The sequence below is a fragment of the Lepus europaeus genome, chromosome 18 (assembly GCF_033115175.1).
Source record: "Lepus europaeus isolate LE1 chromosome 18, mLepTim1.pri, whole genome shotgun sequence".
NCBI classification, from domain to species: domain Eukaryota; kingdom Metazoa; phylum Chordata; class Mammalia; order Lagomorpha; family Leporidae; genus Lepus; species Lepus europaeus.
Window position 1 is genome coordinate 17023979 of NC_084844.1, and position 22858 is coordinate 17046836.

The 22858-nt window shown below is 47.3% G+C and overlaps 1 protein-coding gene across 1 annotated transcript in view; it reads left to right on the forward strand.

The window, feature by feature from the left end:
- Window positions 1-328: 328 nt before the first annotated feature.
- The window catches only part of KANSL1 (KAT8 regulatory NSL complex subunit 1), a 191976-nt gene continuing 169446 nt past the window's right edge, over window positions 329-22858 (forward strand). Inside the window, exons 1-2 of the mRNA XM_062215680.1 lie at window positions 329-357; window positions 1861-1996. The gene's annotated coding sequence lies outside the window, so the exon portion shown is untranslated. The remainder of the gene's footprint in view (window positions 358-1860; window positions 1997-22858) is intronic.

A 22858-nucleotide genomic window follows, 5' to 3' on the forward strand; every position in this document is an offset into this window, starting at 1 on the left:
GGGGTGATGGAGAGGAGGACCTCAAGGGGACTCAGGGGGTTCAGAGTGGCCTACTGGTGAGAAGCACTGCTGGGATTCCCAATCCCAGTCCTCCCACCTCAGGGCCCCTTTCCAGAGCTCGTGTCCTAAAGCCTCGCGTTTCCACGGGCCCTGACAGAGACAGAGACGGCGAGATAACACAGAGACAGAGACGCCGAAGCACCAGCATCCCTCTCCCCTTTCTGTCCCGCCCCATCGCGCTGATGGACACCCTCTCTCGACCAATGGCGCCCACGAGGAGCCCCGGGAGGACCAATGAGAGACAGAGGAGGGCGGAAGATTCCCCGCCCCCACTCTAGGCTTGGTTGAGCCGTGCAGGTAGGTCCGGGGCTGGGGGAGCTGCCGTTGGCACTGGTGCCCCGGGGGGTGGGGGGCACGAGTGGGTAGGGGTGATGGTGGGGGGCGAAGGCGGCTACGACCGGGGGGCTCTGAGGGGGCGGCCCGGCCGGGCGGCGAGGGGTCGAGGGGCCCGCGGAGCGGGCTCCGCCGAGGGCCCTGGAACGGCTGGGCTGGGGGAGCGGGGACTCGCGTGTGGGGCACGGGGACCCCGGCCCGCGCCTGCCGGCCGGCCTGGGCCGCGGGCTGCTGGCCGAGCCGCCGGGGGGCCTGGCGGCCCGGGCGGTGGGCCGGCGCCGGGGCAGCGAGGGAGCCCAGGGCGCCAGGCCGAGCCGAGGTGGGACGGACCGCCGCCGAGAGGAAGGGAAGCTGCATCCCGCGGGCCGCCCCCTCCCGGAGCGAGCGGGCCACGGCCGCGGGCGCCCCTGCCCGGAGCCCCCGGCCCAGCCGCCCCTCCCCGACGATGGGGGTCAGGCCGAAGGGGTCGCCCGGCTGCGGGGAGGTGCGCAGGGTAGGTTCGGGACTGGGGTCCGCGGTGGGGGAGGGGTGCGACCTCGGGCTCTCCCCTTCCTCTTCTCCCGCCGCCGGGGAGGGGGTCCGCGGAGGGTCCGGACCCCGCCCGAGACTCGGCTCCAGAGTCGGACTCCTCGCACCCGCGCCCGCCGGCACCCCCGGATCCGGTGAGCGGGGCGGAGAGTGATGCCGAGTCTTCGACCCCAAGTGCAGAGGCATAGCAGGAGCAGACCGGCTCCGGAGGGTCTGCTTTTTTGTTTTTATTTTTGAAATGAGGATACTTTAGTCTTTGATTTTTCCTTTTTTTTTTAAGAGGTGAGTGCTGTTATTTTTGTCCCTACTCGGGCAAGCCTCCATTTTAAGCGAAGCAGTAACTGGTTAAGCTGGAATTTCATTCAGGCCTAGGACTTGAACTGTAGGATCCTACAAGAGGTCATTTAGTCCATCCTCCTGTCTCCAGGCAGATTTGCCACCTCTCATCCTAGAATGAAGTTGTAAGGCTTTCCTTTAAAGATCTCTTGGGAAGAAGTGCCTTATTTGCGTGTAGTACTTTGGTCAATAGATTTTATTTATTATTATTTATTTATTGTGTAGAATTTTAGGTCAGAATGATCAAGAGGAGCTTTAATTTACTATATAAAATTAAATATCGTAGGTGGTTAACAAATCACCTTTCCATAATGTGTATGAAGTACTCTTAAAATTTTTTTCCCCTTTCTTGGATTTTGGTTTTCTGATTCTTTGAGAAGCAATTATATATTTTCTAAAATGTTATACCTTTGTCTTTTCATGTAAAATATGTTTACATGCAGGAATCTGCCCTTTTCCAAAGAATACTGTGTTTTGTCTACCTTTTTGGGATGAATGAGACAAAAAATATATTATATATATAAGTATATATAAATATAAGTAGCTTAACTATTTGCATAGTCCGTATTATTTTTTAGTCTCACTGAGAGCTCTCTCTTCTAGATAACTTCTCAAAACAAGAAGTTTTTCTGCCTGCTCCTGCCTGGTGACTGAGGGGATCACTGACTCCCTGTCTGCTATTTCTGAATCTTGTCTGAACTATTCGGACACTATGAATGCGATTCGGGCGCCTCGTAAGGTAAGATGTGTGTTTCTCTCGTCAGCCTCACTTCATTTATTTTGTGAGGAGCTGAGAATATCCTGGGGTTTTTGAAGTTGCTGTTCTTCAGTCCCTTACCTGTCACTGCTCCCTTTGAAGATTGCTTTGCAGGAGTGATTGGTTACTCCTTACCTTGCGTTGCTACTGTTTGTAATTACTGGTGTTAAAGTATTAATGAAGGTCTCGGATTATCTTCCATTATAATGGTGTGTTCATCTTTTTAACTTCAAATTGTGACAACTTATGTAGTTGTAAAATTCTGCTCTGGTCCTAGTGGGATGGGTTCCACCTTCAGGTCCACTTTCAAATAGGTGCTTTAAAGTCATGGGTGCTAGGGTGTGTCCTGCTCTTGGAAATCAGTAGCTGATTCATGTGTTACAAAAGATGTGTCATTAACTGTTTACTCTGAAACTTCATATGGAGTATTAGAACATTCTGAGAGCTGCTGGCTTAGGTGTGCAGCTCTTTGGAGAGTCCTCCTGCTTCTCCTACTCTTTTGCGTGAGATTTTACTCTGTTTCTCAACAGGTGGCACTTGGGCCAAGTTTCATCTCACAGGATAAACCTTATTTGGGCAGAGTGGACAGATGTCCTTTAAATGAAGAAGCTCTCATTGATGTGTTGGCTCTCTCTCTCTCTTTTTTTTTTAAGATTTATTTATTTATTTGAAGGTCAGAATTACACAGAGAGAGGAGAGGCAGAGAGAGAGAGAGATCTTCCATCTGCTGGTTCACTCCCCAGATGGCCGCAACGGCCGGAGCTGCGCTGATCCAAAGCCAGGAGCCAGGAGCTAGGAGCTTTTTCCGGGTCTCCCACACAGGTGCAGGGGCCCAAGGACTTGGGCTATCTTGTACTGCTTTTCCAGGCCATAGCAGAGAGCTGGATCAGAAGAAGAGCAGCTGGGACTAGAACCGGCGCCCATATGGGATGACGGCGTTTCAGGCCAGGGCATTAATCCGCTGCTCCATAGCCCTGGCCCCTGATGTGTTGGTTCTCTTGTGGCTCCTTCTAGTCTTCTGCATATAGATGGCCAACACGCTCTCCATTAATACAAAGTGGAGGACAACGTTTAAGACACAGGAGTCTGTAGTGGGGGAAAATCCAAGAGAGGTGGGAGTGATGGAAGCCCTCCACTGGCTTCACTTTCAGAGTTCAATACTAGTGAAGATTGTTGTGTGGTCATCTGCCCCGAATTCCAGGTCAATGCAGTGGACAAGTCTGAAGGTTGGGCAGTTTTGTATCCTGAATGGATACTTGGGCTAAGTCGTTAGGTAGTGCAGACTGACTTCTCTTATATTCCAGCTGCTGTTGTTGGATGATGCATGCTTATACGAGTATAAAGGAAGTCCCAGTGCCACAGTTTTTCCAGCTGTTCTCCCTGTAGCATTGCAGGAGTTGCATGGGGAGAAAAGCCAGAAGTCTTGAACCCATAGAATTGGGGACTTTGGATAGGGAGTTTCTACTTAGCAAATGTTTCTCACCAGGACCTGGCAAGGGAATTGGAATCATTTATATTGGATTTTTTTTAAAAGATTTATTGAATTTATTTGAAAGACAGACTTAGAGAGAGGGAGAGTCAGAGAGAGGTCTTCCATCTGTTGGTTCAACGGCCAGGGCTGGGCCAGTCTGAATCCAGGAACTTCTTCCGGGTCTTCCATGTGAGTGCAGAGACCCAAACACTTGGGCCATCCTCTGCTGCTTCCCCAGGCACATTAGCAGGGAGCTGGATTGGAAGTAGAGCAGCTGGGACTTAAGCCGGCACCTATATGTGATGGCGGCTGCTCTACTTGCTACACCACAGCACCAGCCCCTCCTTGGTTTTATCTGATGGGTGGGGTACATAGAAGCTTATATTTTAAGATATTTATGATATTCAGATTTTACTTCTAAATCTCTCAGTAATCTCTGATTGTGTTAAAGGCCTCTGGCGTGGCAGGAATGCAGAGCAGAAGTCAGTGCCCATTCTGTGAGTTACCACCTGTTACCTCCTGGAGAATGGCGTTGTGTGGCTGCCTTAATTGTATGTCCCTTCGCAGCTCTTTGATCAATGGAAAACATCTGCTAAGTCTAAACAAATTTTTTATTTCCTAACATTTTCCTTCTGTGTTTATTACTTAAAAAACTTAAAAATTGTAGTACTTGATCTGGGCATGAAAAAACACAGCCCTTTCTTTCTTCCTTTTTTTTTTTTTTTTTTAAGATTTATTTATAGGGCCAGGACTGTGGCATAGTAGGTTAAGCCTCCGCCTGCAGCACCTGCATTCCATATGGGCGTCAGTTTGAGTCCAGGCTGCTCCACTTCCAATCCAACTCTCTGCTATGGCCTGGGAAAGCAGTGGAAGATGGCCCAAGTGCATGGGCCCCTGTACCTTTGTGGGAGACCCAGAAGAAGCTCCTGGCTAATAGCTTCAGATTAAAGTTGCAGGAGTTGGCTTAACCCACTAAGCCACAACACTGGCTCCAACAGCTACTTATTTTTAAGAAAAAAATGAAAGACCAATTAAGGTGTATGCTTTGGAGCCAAATGTTCATTTTCTTTAATTCTTTTTTTTAATCTTAGTTTTAATTTATTTTCATTTTATTTGAAAGGCAGTGAGACAGAAACATGAGCAGAGAGATCTTTCATCTGCTGGTTCACTCCTCAAATGCCTGCAATAGCCAGGGCTGGGCCAGGCCAAAGCCTGGAGCCTGGAACTCCATCCAGGTCTGCCATATGGGTGCTGGGGACTCGAGCACTTGAGTCTTCACCTGTCGCGTCCCTGGATGCATTAGCAGGAGGCTGGATTGGAAGCAGTGGAGCCTGGGGACAAAACCAGGCCTTCCAATGTGGGACATGGAAGTTCTTACTTTTTCCAGTGATCTTATTTCAGAATGAACTCTCGTTCTCTCAGGGATGACTTAAATATCAGACCTGACTGTGTGTTTATTTCCATGCTTTTAGAAAAGAGAGCCCCTTCTTAACCTTTTCACAAACTAAAATACCAAAGGAAGCATAAGTAACAAAGCAAAAACAATGGCAAACAAAAACTCTTCAATTTAATTAGAAGTTCCCATAGAAATGATCACTTATCCTTTTTTTTTCTCTGTATCAGGGGTCTACATCTGTTTTAAAGCCTGAATGTTGCCAAGCCTGAATAAGCAATATCAATAATGCTTCTAGTGCTGTTACTGGGGGTAAGGGATGGGTGAGATGGGAAAGGAACAGGGAGAAAGGCGAATGGGACGAGTTGGAGAAAAGAACAAAGACAAGACAAAGAGGAGAGAACAGATACATGAGAGTACTTCAAAAAGTTCATGGAGAATAGAATTAGAAGTTTATTTTGGTGAAAAAATATTGAAATGCATGCATAGTTTTTTCCTTATATACGTTTTCCATTAAGTTTTTGAAGACTCTTCACATGGTCTTTGGTGTGTGACATGGAGCCACTGTCATCTGTTTCAGGTAGTTCGAAGGGGCTGCTGGGTGCCTTAGGGCCAGACTGAACAGTGATGAAAGCAGGCATGGAAAGGGCTCTTGGAAAGTAGAGGACAGAATTAGGGTGTATGCAAGGGTGGACACTATGGTCAGTGGGTTAAGCACCACTTGGGATACCTGCAGCACACCTTTAGTGCTGGTTTGAGACCTCGCATCTCCGCTGCTGATACAGTTTCCTGCTAATGCGTTTGGAAGGCAGCAGGTGATGACCCAAGTATGTGCATCCATGCCATCCACTTGGGAGACCTGGGTGGAGTTCTGAGCTCCTGGGAGAAGGAAAAATCTTTCTCTTTGCTGCTCTGCTTTTTCAATTAAATGAAAAATAAGTAAATAAACTTACAAACATGTGATGTGAAAGCTCTCAAAGATACTTACGTAGGTAAAGCACGATGCAGAGCAGTATGTATGAAAGGTTACCCTTTGTGAGTTGAAAAAAAAAAAGAGAAAACAGTTTGTATTGGCTCATATGCGCATTAAAAAGGCCTCAGAAGGATAAACAGGATAGTGATAGCACTGGTCACCAGAGAGTGATGGCACTGGTTACCAGGTAGTGACGGCTCTGGTCACCAGAGAGTGACGGCACTGGTCACTAGATAGTGACAGCACTGGTCACCTGTTAGGTCCAGGAATTGGGCAGGTACAAGAGTGGGAAGGAGACTTTCTGGTGTTTGAACCAAATTTAAAAAGTTCTGTGCAGAATTGAAAAGGTAAAACACAGCATACCAACACTCACACCTTTTCTTCTCCTGTCTGGAAGTCAGAGAAGTAGCAAAGGGCTAGAAAGGAGAGGGCAGAAGAGTTCCTGAACAGTGGGGGAGGGTTGTGTGTCCAAAGGCTGCCGCAGGCTAGGACACAAGTTCCCTGGGGACTGTGAGGATTTTTGAATTTATAGATGTAGAATTCTAACATCGAACTGCAAGGTCAGGCATTTAAAATTTCACTTGCTCTTAAAAATTTTAGTGCAAGAGGACTCAAATTGTTTATTCCTTCAAGTTGCTGATTAGCTATAATACTAATATTCTTGGCTGAGTGATCTTGGATGGTTTTCTTAATTTCTCTGAGATTCAGGGTCATCTTTTGTGCTGGAAATAATAGCACTTCAGAAGATTTTTGTGTGTAGTTTATATGTAAAAGATGGTGGGGTAGCGTTTAGCTTAACGAACAACAAACATCACAGTAATAATAATTCCTCATAGGGATAGATTTGTGGTGCAAGCCACCACTTGCAACCCTGGCATCCCATTTTGGAGTGCCAGTTTGAATCCTGGCTACTCCGCTTCCAATCCAGCTGATGTGTCTGGGAAGGCAGTGGAAAATAGCCCAAGTGCTTGGGCCCCTACCACCCACGTGGGAGACCTGGGTTTAAGTTCCTGGCTCCTGGCTTTGGCCTGGCCCAGATGTGGCAATTGTAGCCATTTGGGAAATGAACCAGCAGATGAGAGATCTCTCTCTCTCCCCTTCTCTTCCTCTCTTTTGCTTTGCCTTTTTTTTTTTTTTTTTTTTTTTAAGATTTATTTATTTCTTTGAAAAGCACAATTACAAAGAGGGAGAGGCAGAGAGAGAGGTCTTTCATCTGCTGGCTAACTCCTCAGTTGGTTGCAGTAGCCAGGACTAGGCCATGCTGAAGCCAGTAGTTAGGGGCTTCATCTAGGTTTCCCACGTGGGTGCAGGGGCCCAAGCACTCAGGCCATCATCTGCTGCTTTCCCAGGCCATTAGCAGGGAGCTGCATCGGAAGTGGAACAGCCGGGACTCAAACCGATGCCCATATGGGATGCTGGTGCTGCAGGCGGTGGCTTTACCTGCTATGCCACAGTGCTGGCCCTAGTTGCTATGCTTTTTGAATAAATAAATAAATCTTTAAAAAATATAGTTCTTCCGGCCGGTGCCGCGGCTCACTAGGCTAACCCTTTGCCTGTGGCGCCGGCACCCCGGGTTCTAGTCCTGGTCAGAGCACTGGATTCTGTCCCAGTTGCACCTCTTCCAGGCCAGCTCTCTGCTGTGGCCCGGGAAGGCAGTGGAGGATGGCCCAAGTGCTTGGGCCCTGCACCTGCATGGGAGACCAGGAGGAAGCACCTGGCTCCTGGCTTCGGATCAGCGCAGGCCAGCTGCAGCAGCCATTGGAGGGTGAACCAACAGAAAAAGGAAGACCTTTCTCTCTGTCTCTCTCTCTCACTAACTCTGCCTCTCAAAAAAAAAAAAAATTAAAAAAAAATATATATATATAGTTCTTCCTAGCCTAGTGGTATGAGTGGGCGCTCTGCTGTGTGATGTCAGGCAAGTTCATTAACTTCTTAGAACCCTGGTGTCCTTATGTGTAAAAAGGCTATACTTATGGTACCTTGGTCTTTGGGTGGACTTTGTAAGTATTAAATGAAAGTATTGATTCAAAGTGCTTAAAGTAGCACCAGTTATATGCTCGGTAAACATAAACTGATAATTTTCTTTGTGATATCTATTTGCTAGGAGTGCTGGAACAGAAGAGAAATTGGGTGGTTTAAAGGACAGAGGTTTATTGTCTTACAGTTCTGGAGGCTTGAAATCCAAGGGCAGAGATGTGCTTGCTGCAAAGGGCAGGATCTGCTTCAGGCCTCTCTTCCAGTTTGGGAAAGTTCCTTGGCTTATGGCAGTGTAGCTCCAGTCTGTCCACGGGGTTCTCCCTGAGTTCATGTGTCTGTCCAGAATTCCCCCAGCAGTCATACTGGATTAGGGCACAGCCTTTCATTTTAACTTGAAAAGTAAAAGTCTAACCTGTTTGCTTGGAGGACTCATGACGACATCCAATAGCTTTCTCTCTCCTACAGGTTTGTGTCACTCATGGTGGGTAGATCCTCAGTACCCATTTAAAGGGAATGAACATTTTGGTACAACTTGGTATGATGACTTAAAGAAGTCTTTTTTTTTTTTTTTTTTAAAGATTTATTTATTAATTTGAAAGGCAAAGAGAGGGGAGGGAGAGAGAGAGAGAAAGAGAAAGGGAGGCAGGGAGAGAAAGAGATTTTGCATTTGTAGATTCACTCCCCAAATGGCCTTGATAGTTGGGGCTCGGCCATGCTGGAGCCAGGAGCCAGGAACTCCATCTGGGTCTCCCATGTGGATAGCAGAGCCCAAGTACTTGGGCCATCTTCTACCCTTTTAGGCACATTAATGGAGCTGGATCAGAAGTGGAGCAGACGGGACTTGAACTGGTGCTCAGATGGACAACAGTGCTGCAGACAGTGGCTCAACCCACCGTGCCACAGAGCTGGCCCCTCTTTTTTAAAAAAAAATTTAAAAATTCCTTTATTTATTTGAAAGGCAGAAGGAGAGTGAGTGAGAGAGAGATGGACTGATTTTCTATCTTTGGTTCACTCCCCAAATGCCGGTAGTGGCTAGGCTGAAGCCAGGAGCCAGGAACTATCTCTAGTCTTCTACGTAAATGGTAGAGACTCAAGCACTTGAGCCATCATCTGCTGCCCACCAGGATCTGCATTAGCAGGAGCTGAAACTGAGCTAGAACTGGAACCCAGCTACTCTGATATGGGAGGCAGGGGTCAAGTGTCAGCTTAACCACTAAGCCAAATATTCGTTTCCTTCTACCTCCCACCCCCCCCCCTTTTTTTTTAGCGCTCAGTAAAATTCTGATTTGAAAAATTAAGATCAAAATTACAGTCTTTTCATGTCTCATCCTTTGTGAAGATTATATGGAACCTTGGGATTTCATGAATTTATAAGAACAAAACCCAGGGCTCTAAGAGTTTTGGGAGCTAAGACTACCCAGTAATGTGGGGTTAACTGCTCCTTCTTCCTATGAATAGGAGATGTCTTTTTTTTTTAATGATTTTTTTTTTTTTTTTTTTTTTTTGACAGGCAGACTGGATAGTGAGAGAGAGAGACAGAGAGAAAGGTCTTCCAGGCTGGCGCCGTGGCTTAACAGACTAATCCTCCGCCTTGTGGCACCGGCACACCGGGTTCTAGTCCCGGTTGGGGTGCTGGATTCTGTCCCGGTTGCCTCTTTTCCAGGCCAGCTCTCTGCTATGGCCCGGGAGTGCAGTGGAGGATGGCCCAGGTGCTTGGGCCCTGCACCCCATGGGAGACCAGGAGAAGCACCTGGCTCCTGCCTTCGGATTAGCATGGTGCGCTGGCCGCAGCTCGCCGGCCGCGGCAGCCATTGGAGGGTAAACCAACAGCAAAAGGAAGACCTTTCTGTCTCTCTCTCTCTCTCTCTCACTGTCCACTCTTCCTTTTTGCCGTTGGTTCACCCTCCAATGGCCGCTGTGGCTGGCTCATCGCGCTGATCCGAAGCCAGGAGCCAGGTGCTTCTCCTGGTCTCCCATGCGGGTGCAGGGCCCAAGCACTTGGGCCATCCTCCACTGCACTCCTGGGCCACAGCAGAGAGCTGGCCTGGAAGAGGGGCAACTGGGATAGAATCCGGCACCGCAACCGGGACTAGAACCCGGTGTGCCGGCGCCGCAAGGCGGAGGATTAGCCTGTTAAGCCACGGCGCCGGCCTATTTTTTTGAAAGAGTTAAAGAGAGAAAGGGAAAGACAGAGATCTTCCTTCTCTGGTTTACTCCCAAGATGGCCAGCACTGGGCCAAGCCGAAGCCAGGAGTTTCTTCTGGATCTCCCATGTGGGTGGCAGGGGCCCAAACACTTGGCCATCTTCCACTGCTTTTCCCAGGCCATAAGGGAACTGGATGGGAGGTAGAGGAGCTGGGACGTGAGCTGGTGCCCATATAGGAGGCTGGCATCCTGTGCCGTGGCTTAACCTGCTGTGCCACAATGCTGGTCCCCAGGAGATGTCTTAGAGTTTCAGCCAGCAGATGAGGGCGCTCTCTGCCTGTCTCTGCCTCAAAACAAAACTTTTGACATAGAATGTAGGCCTCTGTAGTCTGGCTGCTGCTGGCTTTTCTGTTTTATATTTAAATTTTACCTGTGACCACTGACCTGTGGATGCTTTTGTGTGATAGTTTCCTTTCCTGAAACTTCTAATGCTAAAACTTAGCATTAAGTTATCATTTAGATGAATTTTTCCTCCTTAAAGAAAATGCCCTGCACAAAGTTTTACGTTTTCAATAGCAGTGCACTATCATTGAAGACTCGCAGTGTCTGTTCTGTATGTGTGGTTGCTGTACTGTACTGAGCAGTCACTGTTTCTGTGGAGCTGGAATGTAGTGAGCCTTCGGAGACCAGGAAGCACACTGTACTCACGTGGTGGATTCTTTGTACCTAGTGCACACTCCTGGAAGTTCTCTCTGTTCTTTTGCCTGTTATTATCTACATGACCCCCTCTTACCCTAGAATCAGGCTGTAATGTCCCTTCAGCCTTCCAGCAACCCTCCCTTGGATTTATTTTCTCTTTGTTTCTATTTTCTTCTCTCCCTTCTTTTCTGTTTATTAGAGAGATGAGACAGGTCTTCTGTCTGCTGGTGCACTCCCCAGATACCCACAACAGCTAAGGCTGGGCCAGGCTGAAGCCAGGATCCCAGAACTCAATCCAGGTCTCCCAGATGGGTGGCAGAGACCCAAGTACTTGAGCCGTCATCGGCTGCCTCTCAGGTGTGCATTAGTAGGAAGCCAAATCAGAAGTGGAACTTGGACTTGAACCAAGGCACTTTGATAGAGTGTGAACATCCCATGAGCGTCTTAGCTGTTGTGCCAAATACTCACCCTCATGCTCTCTTTCTGTTGTAGTCTAGATTACCAACCAACTAAGCTTGTATAAATTATTTGCTGAATAAGAGTAAATAGACTGGGTTGGCGCCGTGGCTCACTAGGCTAATCCTCTGCCTAGCGGCGCCAGCACACCGGGTTCTAGTCCCGGTCGGGGCACCGGATTCTGTCCCGGTTGCTCCTCTTCCAGGCCAGCTCTCTGCTGTGGCCCGGGAGTGCAGTGGAGGATGGCCCAAGTGCTTGGGCCCTGCACCCGCATGGGAGACCAGGAGAAGCACCTGGCTCCTGGCTTTGGATCAGCGCGGTGCGCCGGCCGCAGCGCGCTGGCCGCGGCAGCCATTGGAGGGTGAACCAAGGGCAAAGGAAGACCTTTCTCTCTGTCTCTCTCTCTCTCACTGTCCACTCTGCCTGTCAAAAAATAAAAATAAAAAATAAAAATAAAAAGAGTAAATAGACTGTTAGTGATGGCTGGAGGAACTTTTATAGAAAGGAAAGGGCCAATACCTCCATTAGATTGTTTTTCTTTTTTAATTTTTATGTATTTATTTTTGTTTTACTTGAAAGGCAGAGAGACAGAGGGAAAGAGAGAGAGAACATTTCCACTGGCTCATTACTGAAATGCCTTCAACATTTGAGGCTAGGCCAGGCCAAAGCCAGGAGCCTGGAACTCAGTCCAGGTCTCCCACATGGGTGGCAAGGACCCTCACCTACTGCCTCCCAGGGTTTACATTTCTGATCCAGCTTTCTGGATCAGAAGCAGAGCCTGGTCTCAGATCAGGCACTGTTATGGGACACAGGAACCCAAAGCAGTGTTGTAACCATTGAGCCAAACACTTGCCCACCCCACCGCTCTTAAAGCCGTCACCTGCTGCCTCTCAGTGCACATTAGCAGGAAGGTAGACTTGGAGTCAGAAGTCGAGGTGGGACTCAAGCCCAGGCACCCCCACGTGGCGTGTGGGCCGCCCAAGTGGCGTCTTCACTGCCGTGCCTATCGGCCACCCGCACAGGTTCCTGTCTGTCTCCAGATTTGGAAGGTATTTTTCTGCCTTATTTTCTGAGGCTTCCTGGTATTCTCTCTCTACTCTGTCCTCCCCTGGCCTGGGGCTCGTCTGGCCTCTTCATTTCTGAGAAGCGTTGTAGCATAGTGACCAAGAACGTGGACCCTGGAGACAGACGCCTAGGTTGTTTCACCCTGCCACTTACTGTGTGATCTTGGGAAAGTCGTTTTAACCTCTTTGTGCCTCAGTCACCTCGTCTGTAAAATGGAAAAGTAAGAACACCTACTTCACAGGAAGGTTGTGAGGGACAAGTGAATTAATCCATGAAAAGCATGTGAGAGTGTCTGGCGGGGGAGTGATGGCTAACCTCATCTTCCCTGACATTTCCATCTGCTCTTTCATGGTTTTCTTTGCAGACATTTGACTCTTAGTCTTCAGAACATCCATGTACCCTGCCCTCTCCTTTCTCATCCCAAGGGATAGCTCAGATAAGTTTTTGCGTTACCTGCCATCCACATACTAATGACTTACAAAGGTGTTGATCTCCAATCCCATGTACACAGCTGCCTCCTGGACATCTCCACTTAGATAGCCCATGGGCATTTCATCAATGACTTCCACATGTCCACACTTTTTCTTTTCTTTTCTTTTCTTTTTTTTTTTTTTTGACAGGCAGAGTGGACAGTGAGAGACAGAGACAGAGAGAAAGGTCTTCCTTTTGCCGTTGGTTCACCCTCCAATGGCCGCCGCGGTAGCGCGCTGCGGCCGGCGCACCGCGCTGATCCGATGGCAGGAGCCAGGTGTTTATCCTGGTCTCCCATGGGGTGCAGGGCCCAAGGGCTTGGGCCATCCTCCACTGCACTCCCTGGCCACAGCAGAGAGCTGGCCTGGAAGAGGGGCAACCGGGACAGGATCGGTGCCCTGACCGGGACTAGAACCCGGTGTGCCGGCGCCGCAAGGCGGAGGATTAGCCTATTGAGCCGCGGCGCCGGCCTCTTTTCTTTTCTTTTCTTTTCTTTTCTTTTCTTTTCTTTTCTTTTCTTTTCTTTTCTTTCTTTCTTTCTTTCTTTCTTTCTTTCTTTCTTTCTTTCTTTCTTTCTTTTTTTTAAAGATTTATTTATTTGAAAGATTTAGAGAAAGAGAGAGAGAAGAGAATCTTCCATCTGCTGGTTCTCTCCAAATGGCTGCGGTGGCCGGAGCTGAGCCAATCCGAAGCCAGGAGCTTCTTCTGGGTCTCCCACGTGGATGCTGGGGCACAAGGACTTCGGCCATCTTCCACTGCTTTCCTAGGCCCATTAGCAGGGAGCAGGATTGGAAGTGGAGCAGCTGAGACTCAAACTGGTGCTTATATGGAATGCCGGTGCCTCAAGCTGGGCCACAGTGCCAGCCCCAACCCTTTTTCTATCTTCATTCCAGCAAGGGGTCCCATCACCTGTCCAGTCACTCAGAGCAGGGGTTTGGGAAGGCTTGGGATTCCTCCCTGTGCCAGCTTAGTCACTGCCTTCCTGAGATTCTAGCTCCTACTCTGCCTCGCCACCTGAGTTCTCCCTTTCGGGGTTCAGACCTCCATCACCCTTTGCATGACTTTTAGTTGCCTTGTGATCATCCTTGATTGCCTTCCGTCTCCTGAGTTGCTGCCAAAGTGATCTTTTCATGCAGGTGTCATCATTCTATCATGTCCTGCTTTCCCTAGCATTCAAAGGAAAGTCCCAAGGCCTGTGCCAAGCACCCAGGCCCTTGGTGATCTGGCCTCTGCCTGTTCATCTCCTCCATCGCTTCCTGAACCTCCTGACTCAATAGTAGAGAACTGCTTGCAGTCCCTTTGCACACCTGGTGCTCCTTGCTGCTGGGCCTTCACACGAGCAGCTACCTCTGCTTAAAATGGCTTCTACCGTGTTTTGGAAATTTATCCCACCTAGCTGTTTCTTAAATTAATTGATGTGAGAAACAGAGAGAGAGAGAGAGAGAGACAGAGAGCTCCCATTCTCTGGTCCAATTGCTAAATACCTGCAGTGGCTGGGATTGGAGCAAAGCTGGGAGCCAGGAACTCAATCCAGCTCTCCCACATGGGTGGCAGGAACCCAATTACTTGAGCCATCACCACTGCCTCCCAGGGTCTCTATTAGCAGAAGTCTGACAGAGTCAGGAGACAGAGCCAGGTATTGAACCTTCATACTTCAGAGTGGGATGCAGGCTTTTTTTTTTTTAAGTTTTATTTATTTATTTGAAAGAATGACAGAAAGAGAGAAACAGGGAAAAATGGGATCTTCCATCCACTGGTTCATTCCCTAAGTGCTTGCAACAGCCAGGGCCGGGCCAGGCAGAAGTCAGGAGCCAGGAACTCAGTCTCGGTCTCCCTGTGGCTTGCGGAGTCCCGAGTACTTGAGCTGTCACCTGCTGCCTCCCAGGATGCATATTCGTACAAAGTTGGAATCTGAAGCCGAGCTGCACTCTTTGATATGAGATGCTCACGTCCCAAGTACCTTTCTTTCTTTTCTTTTTCTTTTTTAAGATGTATTTATTTGTTTGAAAGGCAGAATTACAGAGAGGCAGAGAGAGAGAGAGAGAGAGAGAGAGAGAGAGAGATTGTCCATCTGCTGGTTCATTCCCCAAATGGCCGGACCTAAGCCAATCCAAAGCCAGGAGCTTCTTTTGGGTCTCCCATGTGGGTTCAGGGGTCCAAGGGCTTGGGCCATCTTCTGCTGCTTTCCCAGGCGCATTTTTTAACAGGGAGCTGGATCGTAAGTGGAGCAGCTGGGAGTTGAGCCACCGCCTGCCACAGTGCTGGTACCCCAAGTGATTTTATTTATTTATTTTTATTTGACAGGTAGAGTTATAGACAGTGAGAAAGAGAGATATAAAGAAAGGTCTTCCTTCCGTTGGTTCACTCCCCAAATGGCCGCTATGGCCGGTGCTTCGCCGATCTGAAGCCAGGAGCCAGGTGCTTTTTCCTAGTCTCCCATGCGGGTGCAGGGGCCCAAGCACTTGGGCCATCCTCCACTGCCTTCCTGGGCCACAGCAGAGAGCTGGACTGGAAGAGGAGCAACCGGGACTAGAACCCGGCGCCCATATGGGATGCCGGCGCCGCAGGCCAAGGATTAACCAAGTGAGCCTCGGCGCTGGCCCCCGAAGTGATTTGTTAACTGCTGTTCCAAATGCCTGCTTTCCTAAACTATCTTCCATTGAATGCTGAGGCACAAGGTATTTTTGGTTTCTTAATTTTGCTTTTGGAAAAAGACAACCAGTTTACTGACAGCCCTGTGTAATGTGGTAAGAAGAATGTTTTCACATGGTAGAATAAAGTAGAAGGAAGTCAATATTATTTAAGCCCCTGATGTACCAACCAGGTAGTGTATCTGGCAGGGAACTGTTAGAATTCCTTGGCACATTAATTCTTTCACATAATAAGCATTTTTCCTCCTCCTTTTCTCCATAATAGCTCTGTTAAGTATTAATTTAGATACACAGAATTTTATTTTTTATCACTGTATAAATTATGTTTGTAGCAACAGTCCAGAAAATGAGCAAGTTGTAATTACAGGCTACAGTTGAAGTTAATCTGGCACTTGATCATGGTGGTAATTTTGGCCAGCAGGGGGAGCTGAAATCACTGATAAGTGACTCCATCTCAACTGGCTTTGAAAAAAATTTGTCAGGATAAAGTTAAGAAAAATTGTACTGACAGAGAATGTGATGGTGGGGTCACAAATCGGAAATGTAAATGACTAAGAGGCATATGAGAAAAATTATTATTTTGATAGATAATCAAAGGACTACATATTAAATGATATAATATTTAAACTATTTTTTATTTCTCTATTTATTTATTTTTAACTTATTTATTTGAAAGGGAGAGTTACAGAGAGGCAGAGGCAGAGAGAAAGAGAGAAGGCTTTAATTCACTGTTTCACTCCCAAATGGCCTCAACAGCCAGAGCCGCGCCAATCTGAGGCCAAGAGTCAGGAGCTTCTTCCAGGTCTCCCACACGGGTGCAGGGGCACAAGAGTTGGGCCCCCTTCTACTGCTTTCCCAGGCCATAGCATAGAGCTGGATTGGAAGTGAGCAGCCAGTGCCCATGTGGAATGCTGGCATTGTAGGTGGCAGCTTTACCTGCTATGCCATAGCACCAACCCCAATTTTTAATTTATTTTTTGAAAGATTTATTTATTTATTCATTTATTTGAAAGGCAGAGTGAGAGAGAGACAGACATTTTCCATCCGTGATTCACTCCCCAAAAGGCTGCAGCAGCTGGGGCTGGGCCAGGCTGAAGCCAGGAGCTAAGAACTTCATCCAGGTCTTCCACATGGGTGGCCAGAACCCAAGTACTTGGGCCATCATATTCTGCTTCCAGAGTGAATCAGCAGGGAACTGGATTTGGGGTGGAACAGCCAAGACTTGAACCAGGACTCTGATTTGAGATGCAGGCATCCCAGGCAGCAACTTAACCCACTGTGCCACAACATCTGCCCCTTAAAAAAGTTTTTAAAAGTTTATTTTTGTTTTTTTGAAAGGTAGAGGGATGAAGAGGGAGAGACAAAGACACAGAGAGCGCTGCATCCAATTGGTTCACTCTCCAAGTGCCTATAAAAGCTGAAACCAGTAACCAGGAACCCAATCTGGGTATCTGGGATCCAGCCACCCATGTGGGAGACCTAGATGGAGTTCCTGACGGTCATGGCCACTTGAAAAGTGGAACCAGCAGATGAAGGATCATTCTCTCTGTCTCCCCTTTCTCTCTGTCACTCTGCCATTTTTTTTTTTTTTAAAAGATTTATTTACTTATTTGAAAGGCAGTTATATATAGAGAGAAACAGAGTGGTCTTGTATCTGCTAGTTTATTCCCTGAATGGCTGCAACAACTGGGGCTGGGCCAGGCAGAAGCCAGGATCCTAGAACTCCATCCAGGTCTCCCACATAGGTGGCAGAGACCCAAGTACTTGAGCCATCACCTGCTTTGCTGCCTCCTGGGGTCTACAGTAGCTGAATGCTGGAATTGGAAGCAGAGCCGATACTTTAACCCTAGTCTCAAGCAGTATATTAACTGCTGTGCGGTGTGCCCACCCTAACATACTCTTCTGTTTATTTACTTACTTACTTGTTTGTTTGAAAGTCAGAGTTACAGAGAAAGAGGGAGAGACAGAAATCTTTTTTTTTTTTTTTTTGACAGGCAGAGTGGACAGTGAGAGAGAGAGAGACAGAGAGAAAGGTCTTCCTTTGCCGTTGGTTCACCCTCTAATGGCCGCCGCGGTAGCGCGCTGCGGCCGGCGCACCGCGCTGTTCCGATGGCAGGAGCCAGGTGCTTATCCTGGTCTCCCATGGGGTGCAGAGCCCAAGCACTTGGGCCATCCTCCACTGCACTCCCTGGCCACAGCAGAGAGCTGGCCTGGAAGAGGGGCAACCGGGATAGGATCGGTGCCCCGACCGGGACTAGAACCCGGTGTGCCGGCGCCGCAAGGCGGAGGATTAGCCTGTTGAGCCACGGCGCCGGCCATAGACAGAAATCTTTTATCTGCTGGTTTACTCCCCAGTTAGCCACAATGGCTGGGCTTGGGACAGGCCAAAGTTGCGAGCCAGGAGCTTCATACAGGTCTCCCATGTGGGTGCAGGGGCCCAAGCACTTGGGCCATCCTCTACTGCTTTTCCCAAGACATTAGCAGGGAGCTGGACTGGACACAGTGCAGCTGGGATGTGGGCTGGTGGTGACTTAACCTGCTGTGTCCAAGGCCGGCTCTTGCCAAGGGATGGTTTGAGGTAACGTACTGTTATAAGGTATATATTTTCTTAATATTTATTTATTTGAAAGAGTTACACAGAGAGAGGAGAGGCAGAGAGAGAGGTCTTCCATCCATTGGTTCACTCCTGAATTGGCCACAATGGCCGGAGCTGCACCGATCTGAAGCCAGGAGCTTCTTCCAGGTCTCCCACGTGGGTACAGGGGCCCAAGGACTTGGGCCATCTTCCACTGCTTTCCCAGGCCAAAGCAGAGAGCTGGATTGGATTGGAAGTGGAGCAGCCAGGTCTTAAACTGGCGCCCATTTGGGATGCTGGTGCTTCAGGCCAGGGTGTTAACTTGCTGCGCTGTAGCACTGGCCCTGTTATAAGGTATTAACCTTAGAAGCTTAGAGCTTACTTCACATATATATATATATATACATATATATATATACACACACACATATATATATATACACACACACATATATATATATGGCAGAGAACTGTTATCACTGTTATATTTATCCTTTTAAATTTATATTTGTGTTTATACCTATATATTTATAAATATATAATATATAGTATACATTATATATTTTATATATATATACTGTTATCACTGTTATATATCCTTTTCATTTATATTTATATATAAATCCTTTTTTTTTTTTATTTTTGACAGGCAGAGTGGACAGTAGAGAGAGAGACAGAGAGAAAGGTCTTCCTTTTTGCCGTTGGTTCACCCTCCAATGGCTGCCGCGGTAGGTGCGCTGCAGCTGGCGCACCGCGCTGATCCGATGGCAGGAGCCAGGTGCTTCTCCTGGTCTCCCATGGGGTGCAGGGCCCAAGAACTTGGGCCATCCTCTACTGCACTCCCGGGCCACAGCAGAGAGCTGGCCTGGAAGAGGGACAACCGGGACAGGATCGGTGCCCTGACCGGGACTAGAACCCGGTGTGCTGGCGCCGCAAGGCGGAGGATTAGCCTATTGAGCTGCGGCGCCGGCTAAATCCTTTTTTATTTTAAAGATTTATGTTTGTATATATGTATGTATTTTTTTTTTAAGACTTGTTTATTTATTTGAAAGAGTTACACAGAGAGAAAAGGAGAGGCAGAGAGAGAGAGAGAGAGGTCTTCCATCTGCTGGTTCACTCCCCAGTTGGCTGCAACGGCCGGAGCTGCACCAATCCGAAGCCAGGAGCCAGGAGCTTCCTCTCAGTCTTCCCATGCGGGTGCGGGGATCCAAGCACTTGGGCCATCTTCTACTGCTTTTCCAGGCCATAGCAGAGAGCTGGATCAGAAGTGGAGCAGGGGGCCGGTACTGTGGCGCAGAGGGTTAAAGCCCCAGCCTACAGCGCTGGCATCCCACGTGGGTACCAGTTTGAGTCCCAGCTGCTCCAAGTCCTTGGGTCCCTGCACCCACATGGGAGATCTGGAAGAAACTTTTGGCTCCTGTCTTCAGAATAGCTCAGCCCTGGCCATTACAGTCATTTGGGGAGTGAACCAACGGAATAGAAGACCTCTCTCTCTCTGGATCTACCTCTCTCTGTATCTCTGTCTTTCAAATAAAATAAAATAATTCTTAAAAAAAAAAAAAAAGAAGTGGAACAGGCAGGACTCGAACTGGTGCCCATAAGGGATGTGGGCACTGCATGTGGTGGCTTCACCGGCTTCGCCACAGTGCTGGCCCCATATATATGTACTTGAAAGACAGAATCATTAAGGCCCAGCCTGCAATGCTGGCACCCCATATGGACGCCAGTTTGAGTCCCAGCTGCTCCACTTTTGATCTAGCTCCTTGCAAATGTGTCTGGAAAGCAGCAGAAGATGGCCCAAGTGTTTGAGTCTCTGCCACCTGCATGGGAGGCCTGGATTGATTTCTAGGATCCTGGCTTTTGCCTGGCCCAGCCCCAGCTGTTGTAGCCATTCAGGGAGTAAACTAGCAGGTAGAAGACTTCTCTCTTTCTCTCTGTTTCTCTATAACCCTGCCTTTCAAATAAGTAAATAAATCTTAAAAAAAAAAAAAAAAAATGGCAGAGTGACAGAGAGAAAGGGGAGACAGATGGAGTGATCCTTCATCTGCTGGTTCCACTTTTCAAGTGGCCATAACCATCAGGTCAGGGCCGCGCCAGAGCCGGGAGCCAGGAACTCCATCTAGGTCTTGCACATGTGTGGCTGGATCCCAAATACCTGGACCATCATCTGCTGCCTTCCCGGGTGCGTTAGCAGGAAGTGGAGCAGCCAGAACTCAAACCGGCACTCTGATACAGGATGCCAGCATTTCAAGCTGCAGCTTAACCCACTGTGTCATAATGCAGCCTTCCCCTTTTCTCAAAAGTTTGTTTGTTTTATTTTTATTTATTTAAGAAGCAAAGCAACTCAGAGCAATATTCCCCAAATGCCCTCAACAGCCAGGGCTGGGCCAGGCCAAAGCCAGGAGCCAGGAAGTCTCTTGGGGTCTCCCGCGTGGGTGGCAGGGACCCAAGTACGTAAGCCGTCATCTGCTGGCTCCCAGGGTGTGCATTAGCAGGAGTGCTGGATGGGAAGCAGAAGAGGGACTGTGTCCCAGGCATTCTGAAATAGAACGCAGGGTCAACCCCTGTGTCTCAACACTTGCCTCAGATGTCACTTTGATCATGTAGCACCCTAGAATGGACATAAGGTGTATAAATTTAAACACTTCTTGAGTCCATTTTTAACTCTAAATGCCTTTTGGTGATAACATGTTTCACAAGTTTCTTTTATCTGTTATGTAGAAAGACTATTTGCAAGCTAAATTGCTTGAAATATTATATTGAGATCTGGCAAATAAATTAGTATGTATTCTATCAGTACATTTTTTGATTTTGATCATATTGCCCCTTGGCTTTCATGTTGCTCAACTGAAGATGTTTGGTTTTTAATTTTAATCTCCTGTGGCACTTCCTTCAGCTTCCTGGTTCTTCCACTTATGTGTCTCTGGATCTTTGTTGGTGTTACTTTCCCCCATGGCTTCATGATAACCATTCGGAATTGTTAGTTTTAGATATAACTATCATTTGGTAGAAGGATAGGAGAATATGTTCTATTTATAGTCTTTCCTTGTTGTTACAAATAGAAGTTGGTCTTTTTCTTTATTTATTGTTTTATTTTTTGCATAGTACATCATATTGTCTTTAGGGAGCATTGTATAGCCACTTAAGAATTCCTTTTTTTCGGTGAGCTTTTGGTGTAGTGGTTAAGCCTGCTTGGAATACCCACATCAGAGTGCCTGGATTTGAGTCCCAACTCCCCTACTGATTTCAGCTTCCTGCTAGTGTTCACCCTGGAAGACAGCTGGTGATGGCTCAGATATTTGGGTTCCTGCCACCCACATGGGAGGTCACAAGTGTGTTCTAGGCTCCTGGCTTTGGCCTGGCCCACCCTGGCTGTTGTGAGTGTTTGGGGAGGAGGTGGAAAATCAGCAGATGGGAGATCTCTGTCTCTGTGTCTGTCTACCTTTCAAATAGGTAAAATCAGTTTTTAAAATAATTTTTTAAAAAAGCAGAATAAAAATTCCTTATGAGTTGAAGGCATGAGTCCTTTATAACTTAGGTTTTTTTCCCTCCCATAAATGCCTTACTTTTCATTTGTTCATGCTGTAATATACCTGCTGTTTTCCTGCCTGCAGTATTTTTGTCTCTTGTATCTCAATTAGCTCTTAGAGGTAATCCAGGCTAAGAAACCACCTCTTTAGTTATATTTGATAATTTAATAATTGGAAAATGTGCCCCTCTGGAATTTCCACTTTGGGCCTAATTTTGTCTATATAGGAAGTGCCTGGTGCAAGTCTAGCCTCTCCTTTTCTGCACTGTCCTTCAGATATTTAGACAGCTTCCATGGTTGCTGCGGTATTCTCTAAACTGAAAGCAAATCTTACCTTTTGCAGTTGTTTCTCATTTGATACACTTAGAAATCCTTTCCATCTTTCACTTCCTTTAGTTTTCCAACTCAGCATGGTATTTTATTATCAGGAAGCTTGTCATTCTATCTGCAAAGTGGGAAGTCCTCTGTACTCATATATCTTTCATACAGTTTATTAAAATGTTAAATATAGCATTCCCAAAGCATTCCTTTAAATCAGTCATTTGTTTATATTTCTTCATTTGGGGAAGTGTCTCATCCAGTCATAAATGTCTTTTTTTTTTAAAGATTTATTTATTTATATGAAGGTCAGAAGGTCAGAAATGCAAGAAGGTCCTTGCATCTGCTGGCTCACTCTCCAAATGGCTGCTATGGCCAGGGCTGGACCAGGCTGAGGTCAAGAGCCAAGAGCTTCATCCTGGTCTTCTCTGTGGTTGGCAGGGGCTCAAGCACTCGGTTCATCTTCCACTGCTTTCTCAGACACATCAGCAGGGAGCTGGATCAGAAGTGGAGCAGGTGGGATCTTGAACTGGTACCCATATGGGATGCTGGCATTGCAGGCTGTGGCTTTAACACCACCCCATAATGCTGGCCCCAGTCCACCCATAAATTTCTATGTCTGTCTAAATCATGCCCCATTTATGATAATATTCTCAATTATTGGTTATTCAGGTTTTTAAAAATAACTTTTTATTTAGAATCTTGTTAAGACTTCCATGAAAACCCACATAAATTACATTCATGTACTTACTTTCTTGGAGAATTTGGCTAGACTGGTGTATGATTTCCCTTTAAAAGTCTTGTTCTCTTTTTGTGGGAAGTTACTGTATCAGTTTGTCTTATGATCCTGTCGAATTTGAAGTTGTAGCCAGGGGCCCTCTCTGAGTAGATAGGACTTACATTGATGGAGTGTTTTGGTTTATTTTTGTTCAGCACATATTTGAGTGCCTGAATATGCAAAGAGTTGAGCAAGGGCTGAGGAAATGTTGGTAAGGGAAACAGATCTCTATTCTGCCCTCCCGGGACTTAACAGGTCACTCCTCTCTGTTGATCATTAGCTAATGTGTTCTCCTCTGCAGTTTTTTATTTATTTATTTGAGAGGCAGAGAGATAGAATGAAG